This window comes from Oryctolagus cuniculus, chromosome 2 (assembly GCF_964237555.1).
Source record: "Oryctolagus cuniculus chromosome 2, mOryCun1.1, whole genome shotgun sequence".
NCBI classification, from domain to species: domain Eukaryota; kingdom Metazoa; phylum Chordata; class Mammalia; order Lagomorpha; family Leporidae; genus Oryctolagus; species Oryctolagus cuniculus.
Window position 1 is genome coordinate 169,384,941 of NC_091433.1, and position 22,597 is coordinate 169,407,537.

General features: G+C 42.8%; 1 protein-coding gene and 1 long non-coding RNA gene across 11 annotated transcripts in view; one reads left to right on the plus strand and one right to left on the minus strand.

The window, feature by feature from the left end:
* LOC127490340 (uncharacterized) overlaps positions 1-12,514 on the plus strand; it is a 37,941-nt gene extending 25,427 nt beyond the window's left edge. Inside the window, exons 2-3 of the long non-coding RNA XR_007918296.2 lie at positions 1,550-1,887; positions 2,929-12,514. This is a non-coding gene — a long non-coding RNA (uncharacterized lncRNA). The remainder of the gene's footprint in view (positions 1-1,549; positions 1,888-2,928) is intronic.
* RASGRP3 (RAS guanyl releasing protein 3) overlaps positions 1-22,597 on the minus strand; it is a 136,826-nt gene that overhangs the window by 93,961 nt on the left and 20,268 nt on the right. For 2 of the 10 annotated variants that reach the window (XM_070069712.1, XM_070069708.1), the window contains exon 1: positions 2,089-2,932. The exons of 6 other annotated variants lie outside the window; for them this stretch is intronic. The gene's annotated coding sequence lies outside the window, so the exon portion shown is untranslated. Of the gene's footprint in view, positions 1-2,088; positions 2,933-15,239; positions 19,351-22,597 lie in introns of those variants that run through there. 2 more of the 10 variants (XM_070069711.1, XM_070069716.1) reach the window with 2 other exon arrangements.

Consider the following 22,597-nt stretch of genomic DNA (forward strand, 5'->3'; position numbering starts at 1 on the left):
AGAGAGAGAAGTCCAGACAGAGAGAAAGCTCTTCCATCCACTAACTGGTTCACTCCCCAGATGGCCACATCAGCCAGGACTGGGCCAAACCAAAGCCAGGAGCCAAGAGCTTCTTCCCAGTCTCCCACATGGGTGCATAGGCGGCAGGGACCAAAGGACTTGGCCCATCTTCCACTGCTTTCCCAGGTGCATTAGCAGGGAGCTGGATCAGAAGTGGAGCAGCCAGGACTCAGAACCAGAACCCAAAATGTATGCTGGTGCTGCAGGCATCAACTTGACATGCTGTATCCCACTGCCAGCCCAGAATTTTCTTTAAATAATGTGTGAGTGTTCAAAAAAATCAGATGAGAATATCTTGACTTCCATTTAGATATTCTGTTTCATTACAGAAAGCTCTGTTACTAGAGCGACATGATTTCATGGCAGAGTTCTTCTCCACTAACGACCTGTGGGAAAAGTGAAGCTATTCCAGAAGCAAACTCTCCACAGAAGGGCGCAGCATGGGGTGGGGACGCGGAGTGGGCTCCCTGCAATCAGACAGGGAAGTAACAGGCCACGTGGCCTCCAGCTGACCCCCGGAGCGAGCTCGCACCGTGGCGTGGCGCAAAGAGGAACAGAGGAGCTGAAACTATTTTTTCTCATTGACGCTCCAGGTTTTGTAGATTCTCCCCGCATTTGCAAGAAAAGAAAAGGGGCGAGCTTTTTAATCTCAGAGCAGGTGTTTTTTCAAGCTGGGCATCTGAAAAGCTTTCCCTCAGCCCAGCTGTGTGGCGGGAAACTCCGCCTTAGGACCAGCATGCCCTGCTTCATGTCAACCCTTGCACCACGAACAACCGGGGCGGAGAGAGAACAGCGGTAGGAGAGGAGACAGACATCGCGCGCAAACCCTCCAAAGTTGAGGCCTCAGGACAAGCCTTCAGTCAGCGGTAGAATCAAGCGCCCTTCAGGGTGGCCTAGGCTCGAAGCAAGAAAAACAACTGTGAACAAAACCACCGCTCTGCTCAGCCTCCCTAACGGCCAGGCAATCCCAAAAAAAGAGTCTGTTTGGTTATCTCCTTACAGCCCAGATTCAGAGGTTTTGTCATCTCTTCGGGGTCCTGCCCACTCCCATTTCCTCTTTTTCCCTTCCTCTTACGCATTCTGTCTGGTGGCTACGGCAGGACCGAGGTCCTTGAACAACGGCTGGGTCCCAGTAGGATGGCTGCGTTGCTGGTGTCCCGAGGGCGGGCGCCCTTATTGCTGAATGAACCCCAGAGAGATCGGTCTGGTCCCGGGTCCTCTCTGGTTCTGGAGATGCCAGCGGAACCGCCCAGCCCTCCCCATACCCGGCTTCAGGCAGCACGTTTATAATCCGGGTCATAAACAAGGAAGAAAGACCCTGAGCATCATAAAAACACTGAATTAAGGAACACCAGGGCTAAGAATTGTAGCTTTAAAATAATAAAGGTGGATTAGCTTGTTGAAGAAAAGAGCTATAAAACATGCTTTCAATGAGTTGGAAAGCATGCGTAGATTCTGAATATTATTTCTAATCCAAATATTATTTTAGCAGGTCTCCATATTACAGACTGTTCTACATCGTTAAATGAAATATTCAGAATGGACTAGGAATGGTCAACTCAACTGTACAATAAATTCACAAGTTATTTTAAACAACTGTATTTTCAAGTTAAAACTGATTAAAATCTAATCCGATCATCAGCTCACTTGGAGTAGTTCTCTACCTTCATGACCTGAACTTTGGCTCTCACCTCAATATCATAGATTATAAAAATCCTAGACACCTGGAAATAAACTCACTGCTTCAGAGACAAGAATCAAGCAATGCACCCCACTCATCCTCAAAGTCGAAAGAGAACGTTGCTGAAAATAGGAGGTTCTTAACAGGTCAGTAAAAACACAAATGGCTATTCAGCAGTACAAATAAGATATATCCTTTTATAGCATCAGAGCGAAACCAAAATCAAAGTAAAATAAAAGGCTGCGAGCCGGTGGCTTGCCCCGCCACACACACACATACACACTCGCTCACTCGCAGGCACGCGCGCGCACGCACACACACACACAGCAAGCTCTCCAGTTACTTACTGGTCTGAGGCGGTCTCGCTCACTCCCTTCAGCGCCCTGACTGTCCAGCTGCCAAGCGCAGAGCACTCCGCCAGCAGCTGTTTCCTTCGAGCTGGGGCTGTGTGTCTTACCCAGTCACATGAGCCTTCTGATAAATACCGCCCGGGTGCCAGGAGGTCAGAAACTGAGGGTCATTCTTCTCCCCATTCGCAAACCTACTCCTGCCCCCGGGCTTGGTTTCATTAGCACGCAGAGCAGCGCATTCCACAATTTGTTTTCTTTTAGCGACAAAAGCCCAACAGCTGATAAGCCACACTGGAGGGCAGGTCACTGTGAGTGGAAAGTTAATTGTGCTGGGGGTGGGGTGGGGTGGGGAGGCTCCAGGCCCTACCCTCTCTGCTCGCACTCTGGGCTTCCCTGGGGCTCTTTAACAGCTAGAAAGAAGGAAGCGCGGGCTCGCACCGCAGGTGGCTGCTGCTTTGCGTCTCAGGTGGCCCCGCAGCACCGCAGCCTGCCTGGTTTCATTTTCTCAGCACCCCAGGCTCTGGTTTGTTGGAAGAGGCGCAAGGCAAAGCCCACTATCCCGAGGAAGGCAAGGCACACCCTCACCATCCATCCCAGAATGCTCCATGTTGACTTCCAAGGCCATGCGCAGCGGCCAGTATGTGAGGAGTTAATGAGGAGTAGCAAAAGCAGCTTTATGTAAAGAGAGAATGGAAGTGATTTCTGGTAGCTGGAGACCAAACTTGTGCAGTTATCTGTTCTCTGGTGTCAAAGTCTAAGCAGAGCAGTTGAGACGATCATTGGTGCGGGAGTGCAAACAGAAACAATCACCAGATTTACCAAGCATCCGTCTTGCAGATGCACGGCCGCTGCCTTTGTGTGCTGGGAAGTTGGACCAACCTACAGTTTCTTTGCTGCTCACAAAAGTAGGAACCCATCCTAGATGTTTTGTGGAATTCATGCTTCTCATCTGAGCTGACCTTTCTACGTCTGCCTCCTCCGGCCGTTTCATCTTCCTGTGCAAGCAAAGCCTTCCAAGTAGTGGAGTTTGGATAGCTCTGACTTCGGGTGCCTGACTTGGTATGGTAAGGGAAACACTTCCCAAAATCAGCACCTGAGCTTATCCTTTAGCGTAGAGTGGAGATTTGACAAAGTCAGCGTATTTGGCCAAGTGAACATCCAAAAAAGGTGGTTAAAATCCCCCCAGGGGATTTCTGAACCATTAGACTGTCAACTTTGATTTTTAGTAAGTGAAAACTTACTCAGTATAGCAACAGACGTGGGAAATCTTTCTTGTCTGTGGTTTATCTCATAATTATCTACAGGATAATTAAACCAGAAGTTTCCCTCCATGTAGAAGACAGAATATTATCTGGAATAATAGAGGAAGGAAAGGGGAAAAGGAGGGAGGGAGGAGAAGAGAGAGAAACACCTCTGTCTTGCCATTTTTTAAGGGCACTAATTTATTATCAACTTGTGAGAGCCCAAAATGCAAATAGAGAAATTAGGGAAAACCAGGCAAGTGTCCAAATGTATTCCTAAGAGTTTGAAGTTAGTAATTGAAATAAACTTTATACATCAGAAGGAATGTCACCTTCATAGGCACTTTTGTTCATGTGTTGATGCGAATCTTTAGTTAGAAACAGAAAGGGAAAGAGGCCTACTGAGGATCTGAAATACTACTCTAATTTATTTATAGTTTGTATTTACCATAACAGAAACTTCTGTGAGCTGTGGGCATCTGTCAGTCACTTAATTAACAATCAGCTGAGTTAATCATGCTGATAATCCACTGCATACCACTGTGGGCTTAAATTCTAAAGAGGCCTAAACCAGCCAGGATGCCCTCCCTGCTATAAAGATGTCTTGCAGCTAATTCCCAGGTAACAGGACCCTCCAACAAACCTCAACTGTGACTAAGAAAACAGGAGCCATGGGCAAGGAAGCATTTACTGTGCCTTAAAGAATGACCTGATGTCATTGGGCCCTTGTAGGAACAGTAGTTCACCACCCCAATGTTTGCCAGTCTTAGCATATCCAGACCATCTCCGGGAATGCATGTGGAAATATAATGTACCTCCCTAATCAATAATCAAGTCCGTTGGGCATTACCAGGTGTTCTTCCATTTTCAATGAAGTATTTTTTTCATTTTCAATGTGATTGACAACCCCACATTAATCAGTATTGTTTAAACTTGACTCAAAGCATATACTCGCCCTATAAGAAAAGTGTAAAACCTGCAACCAAACTCAGTCATGCAGAACAGCCAGCTCAGAGCAACTGACTGGTTGTTTCCAGCTTTAAATGCTCCATTTCTCTTCATGAATAAAACCTCATCTTTGGTTTCCCTGCAAAACTCTCATTTTCAGTTAACACCACATAGTTAGAGACTTCTGGAAACTCTTCAATGACCATCAGAGAAAACAATAGCTACGTGTAGAGATTTTTTTCCAAGTTCTATTGGCAGGGCAGGGAGGCATGGATCCTGAGTCATTCCCATGAAGCAAACCATCAACGTGCAGAACAAGACGCTAGGCGCCTCAGTGACGGTCTAGGAATGTGCTCAAGGTTCTATAACGACACCATCCTGCCTTGCCAAGAAATGGGCAGACCTTGCCTTTCTGCCCAAGCTGCCTGCGGGGCCCAACCATTTCCTTCATCTCAAGAAGAGGTGCCTCCTCCCACCCAGGCTTGTGTCTCCCTCCAGTTCAGGACTCTCAGCGACAACCAGGCTCCACCCACCACCCCCCCTTCATCTCCTCATCATTTAAACATGCTTACCTTGTGTTTATGTCCTAACTACAGTCATTCTGTTCATTGGTCTTCAACTACCTGCCTACCTCATTCATTCCCTTCACGGTGGAGCCTCTGGAGAAATACTTGCCTCCATCATCTCACATCCCTCTCAAGTCACAACCTGCTCATTGTCTTCTTCCCCCACCTCGGGGGAACTACTCTCCCCGAGTACCCAAGACAGAGGGCAAGAGACACTTTCTTGCTTTGGTTCTATTTGACCTTTCAGCCACGTTTGACCCACTGATCAAGCACTCCTTGACACATTCTTCTGTGCTTCTGTAAGATTTCACTCCCACCTGCTATGGCCTCCTACACGCACCTCTCTTCTATCTGCCCCTTCAATCTGAAAATCCCCTCTACCCTTCTTGTTCTCTAACATCTCTCCTGGGTTCTAATAGATTACTGAATGACTCTCCTGTTGTCTCAATTAGTCATTTTGCCTCCCCAAATCTTGTCTCTGCCTTCAATTTATCTTTTCCACTTCAGGGCTGAGTGCTCCTCAGGGGCCATGATGGTGTCTTAAGCACTTTGTTTTCCCAGAAGACAGGGCTTCCCTCTCTTCACTACCTCCCCCTTTTGTGCTTTTCTCTGCTTTTGCTTTTTTTTTTTCTTACTCAATATTTAATTATTTCTTTGTGTCCATATCCTTTCAAACTTTCGTCAGCATTATCGAATGCTTCTGACTTGTCCATTTTAAATCTTACCATGGATGCCTAGTAGGAAAAAATTGACTCATTAAAGAGAAAGATCTATTTATTCTGTTCAGAAAAATATATAAGAAAGTTTTGCAAAACTTGAGTTGACATTAGGCCGCCAAGATATCTTAAGTAACTTCCCATCAGAAGAGATTGTTCTTGACACATACTATCACACATAGATCACACATAGAGTCATAAAACTATAAATAAATTTAAAAACTTAAGTTAACAATAAGAAGCCGAGATCTTGGAAAAATTTTGCAGTTCGTCTTTAAAAGAAAAATTATTTATTGAAGAAAAAAATCAAAAAGGTATTTATAGATTGCTTAAGTTTCTCAAAAATAAGATTACCACATATCAAAATATTATGGGGGCATAGCCAAAACAGTATTTAGAGACAAACTGACCCAAGACAAAGTTGAAAAACAACAGATCGATAACTGTGGAAAAACGCAAATGACATTAAGAAATTGTTTCCAAGAAAAGTTTTTAGCCCAGATTGCTTGCACAATCAAGTTCTCTCTAAGCTTAAAGTCACAGATAATTTCCAAGCTACATAAAAAATTCAAATTCAAAAGTAACAGAAAGCTGACATAAAACCACTGACTTTAAAAATTACGTAAATAAAGCATAATATAGAAAACCACAGACCAACCTCATATATAAACATAACTTTATCATAAAGTTGTAAACCATGAATTAAGGAATTTATTAGCATAATCAAGACTTAATTAAGTCAATGAAGAAAATAAAGAAAAGCTTTTGGATTACCACAAGAGATAATCTTGAAAAGTCATTTGATAAAATTCAACACTGTTTTTTAAATTAGTAAAATGGAATTTGAAAATGTCTTCTTAACATGATAGAGATTATTTAATCTCAAATCAAACACAGACATCACACTTACTAGTGAAATACTGGAGTTACTAACATTAAAATCAGAAAAAAAAGAAAAGGATGCTCATTATGACTACCATTATTTAGCACTGTTATGGACATCTGAAGCATTGCAGTCAAGCAAGAAAAATAAAGAAGTACAAGAGTCGAGCATTGTGGTACAGCAGGTCAAACTGTCATGCGGGATGTCTGAATCCCATATCAGAGTCCCTGGTTCAAGTCTCAGCTACTTTGCTTCCAGTCCAACTTTCTGCTAATGCATTCTGGGAGCAGCAGATGATGGCTCAAGTGCTTGGACCCTGCCAGTTACATGGGTGCTCCAGATGGAATTCTGGGCTCGAGCTTCAGCCCAGCCCTGGCTGTTGTGGGCATCTGGAAAGTGAACTCGAAGATGGAAGACCCATCTCTCTCTCTCTCTATCTCTCTATCTTCCTTGCTTTCTCTATCACTCTGCCTTTCAAAAAATTCAAGAAATAAGTAAATAAATCTAAAAAATTAGAAACTATCTATGTGCCAAAAGTAATTGAATAAATCATAACACATTCATAAAATGTGACATTATGGCCGGCGCCACGGCTCACTAGGCTAATCCTCCACCTGCGGTGCCGGCACACCGGGTTCTAGTCCCGGTTGGGGTGCCGGATTCTGTCCCGGTTGTCCCTCTTCCAGGCCAGCTCTCTGCTGTGGCCCGGGAGTGCAGTGGAGGATGGCCCAGGTTCTTGGGCCCTGCACCTGCATGGGAGACCAGGAGAAGCACCTGGCTCCTGGCTTTGGATCAGCGAGGTGTGCAGGCCGCAGCGTGCCAGCCGCGGTGGCCATTGGAGGGTGAACCAACGGCAAAAGGAAGACCTTTCTCTCTGTCTCTCTCTCTCACTGTCCACTCTGCCTGTCAAAAAAAAAAAAAAAAAAGTGACATTATGCAGTCATTACAAAATAATGATCTTGAAGGATAGTATTAACATGGAAAAGCAGACAACACAGATTCAGTGATAAACACATTACAGAAGTTTGTTCACTGCAACCCCGTTTTTCTAAGAAAATGTATGAACATAGGAAAAAGTCTGGAACATTATACATCAAAATTTTAATAGGGGTTATCTTTAGGAAATGGGGTCCCATTTCACCCCTTCCTTATGCTTATCAGCATTTCTTCTGTTTCTATAATAAATGTATATTAGTTGTTCATTTTAAGTGAGATCTTCTTCTAAAAAAAGATTTACTTGTTTATTTGAAAGGCAGAAAGAGACAGAATGAGTCAATTTTCCATCTGCCGGTTCACTCCCCAAAGTGAGTGAGTCTGGGCCAGATGGAAGCCAGGAACCAAGAACTCCATCAGGGTTTATACCCTATGGGTGGCAGGAAACCAAGTACTTGGGCCATCTTCCACTGCCTTTACAGGTGCATTAGCAGAAAACTGGATTGGAAGGGAAGTAGCCAGGACTTGAACCTGCACTCAGATATGGGATGCTAGCCTCACAGGCAGCAATTCACCCTGCTGCACCATAACTTCGCCCCTGAATGAGATCTTTATAAAATACGAAAAGATATTCTAGACGCAAAAAGGCTCTTTTAAATAATTTAATCCCCTACACAAAGAGGAGAAAGCCATTGGTAAGAAAGGTGATCAGGAAGATCAGGAAGAGAGGCATCAGAAAGCAAGCATCGTGAATCAGGTTCTCAGAGACATCCAGCTGGGGCTTTGTACCTTTCTGATGAACACCTTTAGGTAGAAATGCCCAGGTGGTACCTATTTCATATACAGTCAGGTAGCCCCCCTCTGCTAGTACCTCCTTTCTGAAGCTGTCAACTCTCTGCCATGTGCCAAACTGTAAACAAATGGCTGCATGATCAAGACATAAATACTATATATGATGTCTAGGAGCTGGGCCCTGTGGGAGATCTTTAGGTCATTGTTCTTGGAAGGTAGTTCTTGGGAGAGAGTTATATAAGCCTGCTTCCTATTTCTCTCTGCTTCCTGGCTGGCCATGCAATCCTCCCTCTGCAAGTGTTCCGCCATCCCTTAGCCTTGCTCAAATGCCTCAGTAATTAGGCCATCTAGTCTTCGACTATGAACCTCCAAAACTGTAAGCCAAAATAAACCTTCCTTCCTTAGAAACTCCTCACAGTATTTTACTTACAGTGATGAAAAGCTGATTAGTACACTTATTCTCTTCCAACCAAACCTGCTTGCCTTGAAGCACAACAGACAAGTTAGCTGTATTGAATATTGCACCTATTTATTGGCACTATAACAGTAGTTTGCTGCTATTAGCCATTGCATATGTGATATTTCAGCCAGCAGTAAGTGGTTATGGAGTGGCCTGGTAAGCTGAAGGGCATTTATAGCATTATTTCTGTGGATAAAAACATTTTATGAATTAAAAATATTGTGAGTTCTCAGCAACCAATTTACAATGGAAGCTTTGGACACAATCCACAGATTAATTGGAGACAGGCTGTATAAAACAGAAAGAAAGAAGACAGTGTCTGCCAGAGGAGAGCTTGCAGACGACACCTTTGTGTCTCAATCTCCATGGCCCATTTCTTAGCATCCCTGGAGAAACTCCCAAATTCCCAGGCAAACTGGTCCAGATTAAAAATAGGCTTCCCCTTTTGGTTCTCATTCTTTTTACGTCTGTCTCTTTTGTTTTCCTTCATTTTGTAAAAACTCATTCACTTAAATATTACCCTTAGGGGCTGGTGTTGTGGCATAGCACAGCAGGTAAGCCACCACCTGCCACTCCAGCATCTCATATGGTTTGAGTCTTGGTGCTCCATTTCTGATCCATCTCCCTGCTAAAGCACCAGGGAAAGTAGCCAAGGATGGCCTGGGCCCCAGCCACCCATGTGGGAGACCCAGGTGGAGCTCCTTCCTCCTGGCTTTGGACTGGCCCAGCCCTGTGTTGTGGTCATTTGGGGAGTGAAACAGTGGGTGAAGGATCGCTTCCTCTCTCGGTCTTTCTTTCTCTCTGTAACTCTGCATTTCAAATAAATAAATAAATCTTTTTAAAAATTACCCTTGGGGGGCCGGCGCTGTGGTGCAGTGGGTTAACGCCTTGGCCTGAAGTGTCGGTATCCCATATGGGTGCTGGTTTGAGTCCCGGCTGCTCCTCTTCCAATTCAGCTCTCTGCTATGGCCTGGGAAAGCAGTACAAGATAGCCCAAGTCCTTGGGCCCCTGCACCTGCATGGGAGACCTGGAAGAAGCTCCTGGCTCCTGGCTTCAGATCAATTCAGCTCTGGCTGTTGTGGCCATTTGGGGAGTGAACCATCGGATGGAAGACTTTCTCTCTCTCTCTCTCTCTCTCTCTCTCTCTCTCTCTGCCTCTCTATGTAACTCTGACTTTCAAATAAATAAATAAATCTTTAAAAAATTACCCGTAATATAAAGTGCATTTACTGAATCTACTTCATTTATCTTTTTTACAGCATTTTTCTCTTAAAATTTTCCCTCCAGCTAATCAGCTTCTTAAAGTAGAAACTCAACCTTCCAAAGGGAAATTTAGCATTCAGGCCACAAAACCCTTCGATCAACATAATCACTTATATAAGGACCTTTCCCCTAATAATTTTGTATCAGACTCTGATTTGACAGCAACTTTCATTCATCTTTCAGGCTATCACCCCTAAAATCACAAACCAGTGCTAAAAGTAACCTGAATCTAGATCTTTTAAAATCTCACTGCTGTTTCCAGGGTCCTTCCAGTTCTTGAAAAGAAAAATCCTGAGACTGTCCCCGCGGATTTTTCTGAGAATCATTTAGTGTGCAAGGAATAACAAAAGGGCGATTTCCAGATGTATGGTTCACTTTCTAGTCGAGTGTTGGCACAGCTGTTTTTCAAAGCAGAAAATACAAAGGTGACTCAGGGAAAAATGAGGCAAAACACACATTTAATTGTTTTTTTTCCTGAAATGTGTAAAAGCTAAATGCATGAGATAGGGACAAAATTGTATCATCCTACGAACCACTGGAAAAGTACAGGTAAGAATTCAGAGTCCTGCTCTCAGCTGTTAACTTTGCGGGCTGCCTCTGCCCCCACATCTTCCCATCTTTGCATCACCTCTGTGAGACGTGACTGTGGTATATTTTCATAAAAGACCTAGCTTAGCCTCAACCAATGAGAAGCTAGGGCAAGGGACCTCTGCATAGCAGGGATGAGAGAAGCTGAGCCTCTGAGGGAGGTGCCTGCTTCCACCTGATGGTCACTGCTCTCGAGACCAGGTGACAATAAATGCCTCATTTTCTGCTTCCTTCATGCTTCTGAGTCCATCAGTTGGTGGGTGAGTGGCCTCAGGTGGCTTTACTTCCTACATCTTCACCCACAATGGACACAGTGCTCATCCACTAAATTGTCCTGGGTTCGTACCAGAGCCCACTGGCCCTTGGCTGGAAAATGATCCTCAGTGTACCCTTTAAATGAATGAATGAATATTTATACCATAACTGTAATTGCAATACAGCCTTGTTAATATGCTACCGAATCCATCTGCTCAAAATTGTGCATAATGCTAAGCAATGTCAATGTTCCAGTTAAGTGCATTTGCTTTGCACATTTTTACAAGATTATCCAAACCCAGTTAGCTAAATACAAGTCCTATTTTCCAGCCTTAGGGCCAAACTATTTGCTCAAGTTTTAATCCAGCCATTACAGCTTCTGGGTTAAAAATCTATAAGTCCTGGTCTTTCTACTTTATTTTCATATGTCCACATCCTTTTCAAAAGTATCCCTCCCTTTATCATATCCTTCATTAAATAGAATCGTGATCTATTTACCTTGTAGCTGCTCAGCCTTTTGGCTGCAGTCATAGTATTCTACCTCCGTGTGTGGACTATCTTAGGGTAAGATATTCTTGCCTTCTGACTTCCCGGAAGAGTACAAAGGCACCGAGCAGGGCGGCCACTTGCTGAGGAAGGAGGATCTAATATTATTGAAACAGGATTTACGTTTTCTCGTTTGTAGATCACAGGGGATAAACTAAGAAAGTACTTTTAGAAGCACATTTTTTTTTTTAAAGTGGGAGGGAAATTTTCAATTGTCCTGAATGTTTCATTAAAAAAGGACTGTTCTCAGGGCTTGAGCATACTTGTGGTCATCACTCCTATTCCTGAAAAGCAGTTGGTCACTATAAGGTCACAAATTGAGGAGCAAATGGAGGAGAGGGATCAGGTCTGGACGTTGGATGTTGTTTCCTTAATGTAGACCACAGGAGGTTAAAAAAAAAAAAAAAAAACTCAGTAAAGCTTCCCAGCTGGAGGAGATACACATATTTTAGTAGAAATCAATGCAGAGGAGTGTGAAAAATGTCAACCGAGGCAATCAGCCTAGGCAGTGAAGCTTTGATAGGTATTGGAATGCTCATCAGTTCTTTTTAGATTTATTTATATTCTCATGGCCAAGATAATGTTATCACACCGAAGAATTATCCTGTCTTACAAAATAAGAAAGCAGTACTCCTCTGTTTTTATTTTTTAAGATATATGAATTTAAAAAGCAACACATGTGCATAGTAGTAAGCTGAATAATGCAGAGATATACATAGAGAAAAATTTAACAACCTCTTTTCTGATCAATTCCCAGTTTGCTGAAATAACGCATTTTTCTCTACATCATATAAAATGCATTATCATATAAATATATATATTATATGTATATAAAGGCATTGAAATCTATTATTGTTTTTTTAAAAATCTCATTACTCTGTAAATTGATTTTTTCCCTTAATGATATATCATGGTTATATATAGGATACAAAGTCAAAAATATAAATTTAATTCACTGTTTTTAATGACTGAATTCTAACTCATTGTATAGTTATATCAAAGCTTATTTATCTATTGATAGAATATTAAAAATATTCTGTTTCTGCTCCTATAAACAGGGTACTCAATATCCTTGCATATACAAGGAAAACTCAAAATTGGAAATAAAAGCTGAGTTTATTTTAGTGAAAAATTTTTGAAAAGCATTTATAACTTACATTTTCCTTGAAAATTTCGAAAGCCATTCATATACATGGATTTTCAACTTATTATGCCAGAATGAATTTAGCTTCTAATTCCAATTCTCATGAATTTTTTTGACATATCATTGTATATCTTTAGTTGCTGGTATTTTTATTTCCATAGTACGAGTTTCCAAAACTGAGGTTATTGGGCTTACACATTTATCCATTTGTTCTTTTTTTTTTTTTTTTTTTTTTTTTTTTTTTTTTTTTTTTTACAGGCAGAGTGGACAGTGAGAGAGAGAGAGACAGAGAGAAAGGTCTTCCTTTTGCCGTTGGTTCACCCTCCAATGGCCGCCGCGGCCGGCGCGCTGCGGCCGGCGCACCGCGCTGATCCGATGGCAGGAGCCAGGAGCCAGGTGCTTTTCCTGGTCTCCCATGGGGTGCAGGGCCCAAGCACCTGGGCCATCCTCCACTGCACTCCCTGGCCACAGCAGAGAGCTGGCCTGGAAGAGGGGCAACCGGGACAGAATCCGGCGCCCCGACCGGGACTAGAACCCGGTGTGCCGGCGCCGCAAGGCGGAGGATTAGCCTGTTGAGCCGCGGCGCCGGCCTATCCATTTGTTCTTTACCAAGATTCTCTGCTAGAACAAGTTCTCACCAGGCTCTTCTGAGCCTTCTTTTCAACTAGGCCTTGACATTGGCCTATGAAGACTTAAACAAACCCTAACAATTCAAGGTCACACTCCAAAGGTCACTTTAGCCCCATTTGTACATGCTAAAGGAAACTTAAGTTTGCCCCCAAATGTATGGCTTGCTTCAATCAATACCTGAGGATGGGAGCTCTGGTCTTCTAGTATGTGGAAGGATAAAATCCTAATTTTGAAAATTGTGAGCCAAGACAGCTGGCCTGACCGCATTGGTACTGATCAATCCCTTGTCTATTTTGCTTTCCTGACTCTATTGAACCTCTATTTACCCACTCCTTGTTCCTTCATTCTCCCTTTAAAATGCCTGGTTACTGCTTTACAAATCAGAGTTGAGTTTAGCTCACATTAGACTTTTTTTACCATGTTGTAGTAGTTATTACTGATTAAAATCTGTTCTTAGCACTTTAATTAATGCCTGCCTTTATTTATCCTTAACCCAATGTATTCCAATTATTTTCCCCAACCTGAACTAAAAGTAATATAAAGTTCATAGGCTTAGAAAGTCTGAGAGAGGCCGTGCCATGGCGCAGTAGGTTAATCCTCCATATCCTCCATATGGCATCCCATATGGACGCTGGTTCGAGTCCGGCTGCTCCTCTGCACATCCAGCTCTCTGCTGTGGCCTGGGAAAGCAGTGGAAGATGGCCCAATGCCTTGGCCCCTGCACCCGCATGGGAGACTGGGAGGAAGCACCTGGCTCCTGGCTTAAGATGGGCACAGCTCCGGCCGTTGCGGCCAGCCAGGGAGTGAACCAACGGACAGAAGACCTTTCTCTCTCTCTCTCCCTCTCACTGTCTGTAACTCTACCTCTCAAATAAATAAATAAAAAATCTTAAAAAAAAAAAGTCTGAGAAATGTCAGGTTTGAGGATCAAGATTATAAAATGAGAGCCACTAAAATTTCATCTCAGAATTATATCCTACCAAGTACATTTATTTAATCATCTATGTTGAAGATGTTTGCTTCAACATAGTATTTTTTAAACAAAGCATCTTAAGCCCAATTAACTAAATTTTTCAAGGTTAAAATTTGGAATTTATTTGCCCTCAGTTAATCCTTGTTAACTGCACACATCATAGCTTCTGTAAATTCCAAAGACCATTCCTGTCATGGAATCAATTGCTGGTTGGTTAAAAACAATATTTTATGAGCAAATGTGAAAAATGATATTCCATTAAAGAATACAAATATTAGATTGGACTGAAAACATTTTAATTTTTATTTATTTATTTTCATTTTATTTGAAAGGTAGACAGCAAGACAAATAGAGACAGAAAGATTTTTCCATTCACTGGTTCATTCCCCCAAATACCTACAACAGCAGAGTCTGGGCCAGCCTGAGGCCAGGAGCCCAGAACTCTATCCCAGCCTCCCATGTGGTTGGCAGGGACTCAAGTACTTAAGCATCGTGCTGCATCCCAGAGTGCACATTAGCTAAAAGCCTGAATCGGGAGTGTAGCCAGAGTGCAGGCATCCTTAGTGGCATCTTAACTGCTGGGTCAAATGTCTGCCCCCTAGCAATGGTGCTGGTGAGAAACAGGGTCAGTCTCTGCCCCACTTGTTTCTGTCTCACTGGCTAGATTGTGACTGTGGTGACTAGGGAGCCAGCTCCTCCACATGCCATTTAACACAGGAATAGGGTCCACAGTATAAACACACAGCTGAGGAGCACTGAACGTCTGCAGCTGTTCTCCTCCCCACGTAGGACTTAACTAAAACCACCCCTTCTGAATTACATTGCTTCACCATACCGTTTGGTCTGGGACTTCAGAGGGAGAGCCTGGATATATTGGTCTGTATTTCTAACAGCATATACATTCCATGTTACTGTTATCTGATAGGGCTAAGCCAGCCAACACACTCTAAGACTCAAGCAGCTGCGCACAGGGTTGCTGGCTTTCAGAAAAGAAAAAATAAATTATAATCAGCATAAAATAAGGAAAATTTGTTCACAGTACCAAAGCATTCTTTGTTTTAGAAAGTCTCTCATTAAAGAATTACAAGAAATGCGTGGACTCCTGCTGCATTAAAAATGGCACTCAACCAACAAAAATTGAATTTGTATTATTTAAAAATATATTTATTAAGTAAAATAAATGTAAGTCCAACTTTGGACCCAACTTACTGGCCCAGATGGTCCGTGTCCTTTCCTTCAGGATAAAAAAGGAGGCATGCAGTTTCTAGCTGCCTGTGATCAACAGCTCTTTTGCAACCTCTCTAGGGTGCTCAAGGGTAACCTACTATAAATAGACCCTCTGCTCTCACATTAGTTGAAGGGCCAGGAGAAAACAAAAATTGCCTGAGATATGTGCCCTGCATTCTACATCCACAGGCTACCATTATCTAAAATTCCCAGTAACTCTCCTGACAGTTGCATCATGAATCAATTTTTCTTTTTGCACCATTTCTCAAACTAGTCGAAGCAGAGTGGTAACTAGGGAGAATACTACACATATGAGGATGGGAAACCAGGATTTTCATTCCTTACTCAGTCACTTAGAATCTGAGTCACTTTAGCCTCTAATGAATAAAAGTCCACATTTGTAATAGAGAAATAATATCCGACTCAAATAATGGTTGAATGAATCAGAAATAATGCACCCCACATCAGGATTTTATCCTATAAAAGTATTCAATAAGTGAATTAGGATATCTGTAAGACAAGTTCAACGTGACATTTGTAACATCAAGAAAATAAGGACAGATTGGAGCCAGCACTGTGGCATAGCCAGTTGAGCTGCTGCCTGCAATGCTGGCATCCCAAATGGGTGCTGGTTTGACTCCCAGCTGTTCTACTTCTGATCCAGCTCCCTGCTAATGCACCTGAGAAAGCAGTGGAGGATGGCTCAAGTGCTTGGACCCCTGAACCCATGTGGGAGACATAGAGGAAGCTCCTGTCTCCTGACTGTGGATTATTCCAGCTCTGGCCATTGCAACCATTTGGGAAGAGAATCAACAGATGGAAGATCTTTCTCTCTGTCTTTCCCTCTCTGTAATTATGCCTCTCAAATAAATCTTTAAAAAAAAAAATAAGGACCGAATGATCAAAGTTATCACAATGGAGCATTCAACGCTATATACATCATACAGCCATAAAAAGATGAAATGGGATGGGACAATGGCCTTGATGTAGAAAGTGAAAAGGTGAGCAGAAGAAACATATGAATTTAGCCCTATTTTTTATTATAGTAATGTTTTCAAATGCATAGAAATTATTTGCAATAAGAACAAATAATAAATATATATTCACACAAGAAAAAAATGAGGTTCCAGGACAGGCATGTGGTGCAGTGGGTTAAGCTACCACTTGGGACACCCACATCTTGTGCCATAGTACTGTTTACTCTGCATTTCCGACCTAGCTTGCTGCTAATATGCCTGGGAGACTGCAAATGATGGCCTAAATATTTGAGTTCCTGCCACTCATGTGAGAGACCCAAAAGAAGCTCCTGGCCTAACTCTAGCTGTGGGCATCTGAGGAGTGAACTAGGAAATATAAGACATCTCTTGCTATATCTTCCCTCTCTCTGTGTCACTCTGCCTTTCAAATGAACAAATCTTTAAATAATAGAGATTCTTATCTTCTTTATATGATTTATTTTAGTATTGAGTACTCTTATTTATAACAAATCTGTATTGATTCTATAATTAAAAATTATGAACAGTAAAAAAAAGTAAGCCTTAAGCACAATTCCTAGTGGACTTTGATGAATGGTGATTACTATAGTTATTTCTGTGCAGAAGCTACAGAATTCATTAAGTAAAATGATTTCACAAAAAATAGTATACTTTGGTAATATACAATCAGTTATTTTTGCATAGGAATTATATCAACTTGTTTTAGAAAATGGAACTTTTTATTGTTAGTAACAGTTTCATAGCTGTATATATGTGTCACAGCATCACACTGTATACTTTAAACTTGGTGTGTATCACATAAACTATAGTTCAACAAAGCCATTGTTTAAAAAAGTGGAACCAAAAGTTTCAAGAGTAGCAACATAAAAGATGTACGTACTTAAAATTTTAATGTATACCCACTGAAACAAGAAAAAAAAAAGGTTATATAATTTCCAAATCACTAGAGGGAAAAATTAGGGATAAAGAAAACTTAAAAAATCCAAAGAAGGTAGGAAAGAAGAGAAAATTAATTAAAAGAATAATAAATAGAAAAGAAAAATAATAGCTTTAATAGTCAATATCTATAGTGTAGACTGGCTAAACTTACCATTAAAATGTAAAGACCATCTTTAAGGCTGGCGCCGCTGCTCAGTAGGCTAATCCTCCACCTTGCAGCGCAAGCACACGGGGTTCTAGTCCCGGTCGGGGCGCCAGATTCTGTCCTGGTTGCCCTTCTTCCAGGCCAGCTCTCTGCTATGGCCCGGGAGTGCAGTGGAGGATGGCCCAGGTGCTTGGGCCCCGCACCCCATGGGAGACCAGGAGAAGCACCTGGCTCCTGCCTTTGGATCAGCGCGATGCTGGCCGCAGTGAAAATGATGTAGCACTTCCTACTTAAAGTGAGACAGTCAGGGAAGTGTGAGGCTAATGTCTGAGATCTCTTAACTCTTAGTTTCTTCAGGAGGCCTGAAGGTAAGAGTCGGCCCCTGCATGGCGAAACTAGAACTCCATTGAGAATTTTGAACTGAACCAATGGCAAAAGGAAGACCTTTCTCTCTTGTCTCTCTCTTTCACTGCCCACTCTACCTGTCCAAAAAAAAAAAAAAAAAAAGACCATCTTTAAATAGCAAACAAAAATATAAAAATATGGACACATCTTTTATCAATTTGGTTCCATGGATATACAGCTGTATGTGTTTAGATAGGATGATCTGATATCCCTCCCCAACTCAACCTGTTTTGACTGCTTTTCTGGAGCCTTGAAATTTATTGAAGGAAAGTTCTTCACACCAAAAATAACAAAGAAAACTGACTTGGTGGGGAGAAGAGAAAGTGGGAGAAATGGAGAGGAGACAAAGAGAACTGGCAAGGAGAAATAATGTTTTCATGCTATAATCTCAGCAAAACTCTTGTGAAATGAAATTCATGTGAAATTGTCACATGGATACCCAGCTGGTAGATTGAAAATGATGTAGCACTTCCTGTTTAAAGTGAGACAGTCAGGGAAGTGTGGGGCTAATGTCTGGGATCTCTTAACTCTTAGTTTCTTCAGGAGGCCTGAAGGTAAGAGTCGGCCCCTGCATGGCGAAACTAGAACTCCACTGAGAATTTTGAACTGAACTCAACCAGGCCAGACATTAAAATTCATCTGTTATTTCATGGAGTCTGCAAAACTGCATAGATGGTTTCAATCAATCTTATCGGGAAAACAGATGGAAGTTTCTTCCCAGAAGTTAATTCTTTACTTGTTTTCCAAAAGGAGGCCATGTGGCTCCTCCAGGCTGTGTGCACTTGGCACCACTTTCCCAGCCTCTATTGATTTTACACGTGTTGAGGGTGATGTGCAGAGAACTGTGGGTGAGACACTAGGAAACTATGAACACTAACTCAATTCATCGCCTGAAAGCAACGTCTCTCCAAATAGCTTTTCCAAGGCTAATTATCTAGGAATTTGTGATCTTGTCATGATCACTTGAATGCTAAAGCACAAGACTAAGAATCAAAACACATGATTTCTCACCCCAGCCCTGTCTAAATCTACTTGAGGGATAGAGAGTGAGTCTACTACATTACTATTGTGAATACACCTTTAATAATCAATCAACACTGAACCACAGGTTGCCCTGAGTGACCAATAGGATACAAGGAAAATGATGATGTATAACTTCTAAGGCAAGATCAAAAAAGCCATCACAATTTTCACCTTGGTTTCTTGAATCCCATACTCTTAGAGAAGTTGGATGCCATGTCATGAAGTCGGTCTACCAGCCCCATAAGCAATCCCACGAAGAGAAGGTCTGAGGCTCCCAACCAACAACTGGCTCCACCTTTCCAGCCATATATGTGAGTCACCTCACAAATAGATGTCAGCAAGATGGCAGAATAGGACTTCTCAGCATATGTACCCCCCACCTCGAAGAAACTTCAGTTTGATCAGCTCTCCTCTATCCATGAAAATACCTTCACAAAAAGCCAAGGAATTCAGGTGAGAGCACCTGGGTCTAGTATAGAAACAAGGGAAGCTGTAATGAAGTGAGTAGAAGGACATTCTTACATTATGTGTATCATCGCTCCCCTAAGAACTGGCAGCAAAGCACAGAGAGAGACACCCTCCTCGTGGGAGAGGGAGAGAGAAAAGGATAGGGAAATAGTAAAGAAGGCTTAACTACATAGCCCTACCCTGAGAGAGGCCTGCCTCAGTGAAGTCCAGCACCACAGCTTCCCTCACAACCGTATGCTCCAGGCCAGCACCCACAGCTGGAGCCTCCTGGACCAAGCCCCCATGCCCTAATCTCCAAGCCCTATGGTCCAGGTATCAGGTCCACCCTAGCAACAGGCCAGCCCCATATCCCTAGGCTGACCACTCTCATCAGAGTCAAGCTCTCCTCTAGGGAGCCTCAGTGTCATGCCAGATGCCACAGACATGCATACGTGGGCCTCCAAGGACTCAGGATCAAGCTCCATCCTAGCACCATTTGAACCCTAAAGGACCCAGGATCTAGGCCAAGCAGATCCAAGCCCTCGACTTTCCCACCCACCGACCCAGGCACCCATCCAGCTTGCTCAAGGACTCTAAAAGCAAGCTCATTCCAAGAACCCACCAAATAGCCTATCTAGAATCTCTGGATGGACTATTTAAGAGATTTCCATACAAAAATATGAAACAGTTGGAATAGCTGTTTACTTCTTCAAATATGAAAACATCAACATATGCCCACAAGGATCAGAACCAATCAGGGAAACAAGGCATCACAAAACAACAAAATAAAGCATAAGTAACTGAGCCAAAAGAAATTAAGATAAATGAAATGCCTCAAAAAATTCCAAGAATTCATCTCAAAGAAGTTCAAGGGGCAGGTGCTGTGGCATAATGGGTAAAGCCACTGGTTGTATTGCCAGCATCCCATATGGGCGCTGGCAATGGCTGCTCCGCTTCCGATCCAGCTCTCTGCTATGGCCTGGAAAAGCAGTGGAAGATGGCCCAAGTCCTTGGGCCCCTGCACCCACGTGGGAGACCTGGAAGAGGCTCCTTGCTTTGGATCAGGACAGGCCATTGCGGCCAATTGGGGAGTGAACCAGTGGATGCAAGACACCTCTCTCTCTGCCTCTCCTGTCTCTGTGTAACTCTGACTTACAAATAAACAAATAAATCTTAAAAAAAGAAAAAAGTTCAGTAAGCCAGAAGACACAGAAAGGTGACAAAATTAAATCAGGACAATAATACACAAATAAAAGTAAAAGTTCAAAAAAATAGAAACCATTAAAAAAAAGTCAAACAGAAATTCTGGAGCAAGAGAACACAATGACTGAACAGAAAATTTCATCAGAGAGGTTTAACAGGAGATTCTATTAAGCAGAAAAATCAGTGAGCACAAAGACAGCTTACATGAAATACTAAGAGAAACTAAAAGGAAAAAAATGAATAAAAGTGAATATTCTTGATTCCATCAAGAAATCCAGTATATGTTATGGGATTCACAGAAGAAACAGAGAAAGAAAAAGGCAGAAAGCTCATTTGAAGAAGTAATGAAAGAAAAACTATGGCCGGCGCAGCGGCTCACTAGGCTAATCCTCCGCCTACAGCGCCGGCACACCGGGTTCTAGTTCCGGTCAGGACGCCGGATTCTGTCCCGGTTGCCCCTCTTCCAGGCCAGCTCTCTGCTGTGGCCAGGGAGTGCAGTGGAGGATGGCCCAGGTGCTTGGGCCCTGCACCCCATGGGAGACCACGAGAAGCACCTGGCTCCTGCCTTCAGATCAGCGCAGTGCTGGCCGTGGTGGCCACTTGGGGGGGTGAACCAATGGAAGGAAGACCCAGAAGGAAGACCTTTCTCTCTGTCTCTTTATCTCTCACTGTCTAACTCTGCCTGTCAAAAAAATAAAATAAAGAAAAACTACAAATCTAAGAAGGTAAATGAATAGCTAGATCCATGAAGTGCAAAGAACCTTTCATGGAGAAACATTATCAAATTCTCAAAAACCAAAGACAAAGAGAATTTTGAACACAACAAGGGAAAAAAAGCAATTTATCACAGACAGGAGAATCCTCATGAGACTACCTACAGAACTTTACAGGCTAGGGGAGGTGGGGAGAGGATCATTTATACAAAAACACTTTCCAGCCAAGAATACTATACCTGGCAAGCCTATTCTTCAGAAATGAAGGACATGTAAGGAACTTCCCATCTAAAAACTTGTTTATCACCACTCGATATGCCTTAAATCATAAAGGGAGTTCTCCAAGTTGAAATGAAATTATTCTGATTAACTACATAAAAACATAAAGGTATAAAACTGGTACAAGTATATTCACAGTCAGATTCATAATATAGATACTCCTTGACTTATAATGGGGTTATATCTTGATAAACCTATCTTAAGTTGAAAATATTGTAAGTAAAAAATGCATTTGGGCAGTATTTGACATTGTAGTTTAAGTTGCCTCTTGGGATACTGGCATCCCACATCAGAATGCCTAGTTTGAGTCTCAGCTACCCATCTGATCCAGCTTCCTGCTAAGGTGCGTTCTTTTTTTTTTTTTTAAACATTTATTTATTTGAGAGGTAGAGTTACAGAGAGAGGCAGAGACAGAGAGAAAGGTCTTCCTTCTGTTGGTTCACTCCTGAAATGGCCGCAACAGCCGGAGCTGGACTGATCCAAAGCCAGGAGCCAGGAGCTTCTTCTGGGTCTCCCATGTGGGTGCAGGGGCCCAAGGACTTGGGCCATCTTCTATTGCTTTCCCAGGCCACAGAAGAGAGCTGGATTGGAAGAAAGGCAGCCGGGACTAGAACTGGCATCCATATGGGATGCTGGTGCGGCAGGCTGAGGATTAACCCACTGCGCCACGGCACCAGCCCCTAATGTGCATTCTTGGTGAAAGCAGATGATGGTTCAATCACTTGAGTCCCAGAGTTGGTGGTACCCTGGATGTGGCACAGTAAGTTAATACCACTTGTGACATTGGCATAGAATTCCTTATTCCTGGCTTCCAGCTGGTCCCAACCCAGTTGTTGCAGACATTTTGGTAGTGAGCCAGTGATGGGAAGATCTCTTTGTCTTTTTCTTGTCTTTCAAATAAGTCAATATATTTTTTTTTGATAGGCAAAGTGGACAGTGTGAGAGACAGAGAGAAAGGTCTTCCTTTTTTTTCTGTTGGTTCACCCTCCAATGGCCGCTGTGGCCAGCGTGCTGCGGCCGGTGCACCGCACTGATCTGAAGGCAGGAGCCAGGTGCTTTTCTTGGTCTCCCATGTGGGTACAGGGCCCAAGCACTTGGGCCATCCTCCACTCCACTACCGGGGCCACAGCAGAGAGCTGGACAGGAAGAGGAGCAACCAGGACAGAATCCGGCGCCCTGACCAGGACTAGA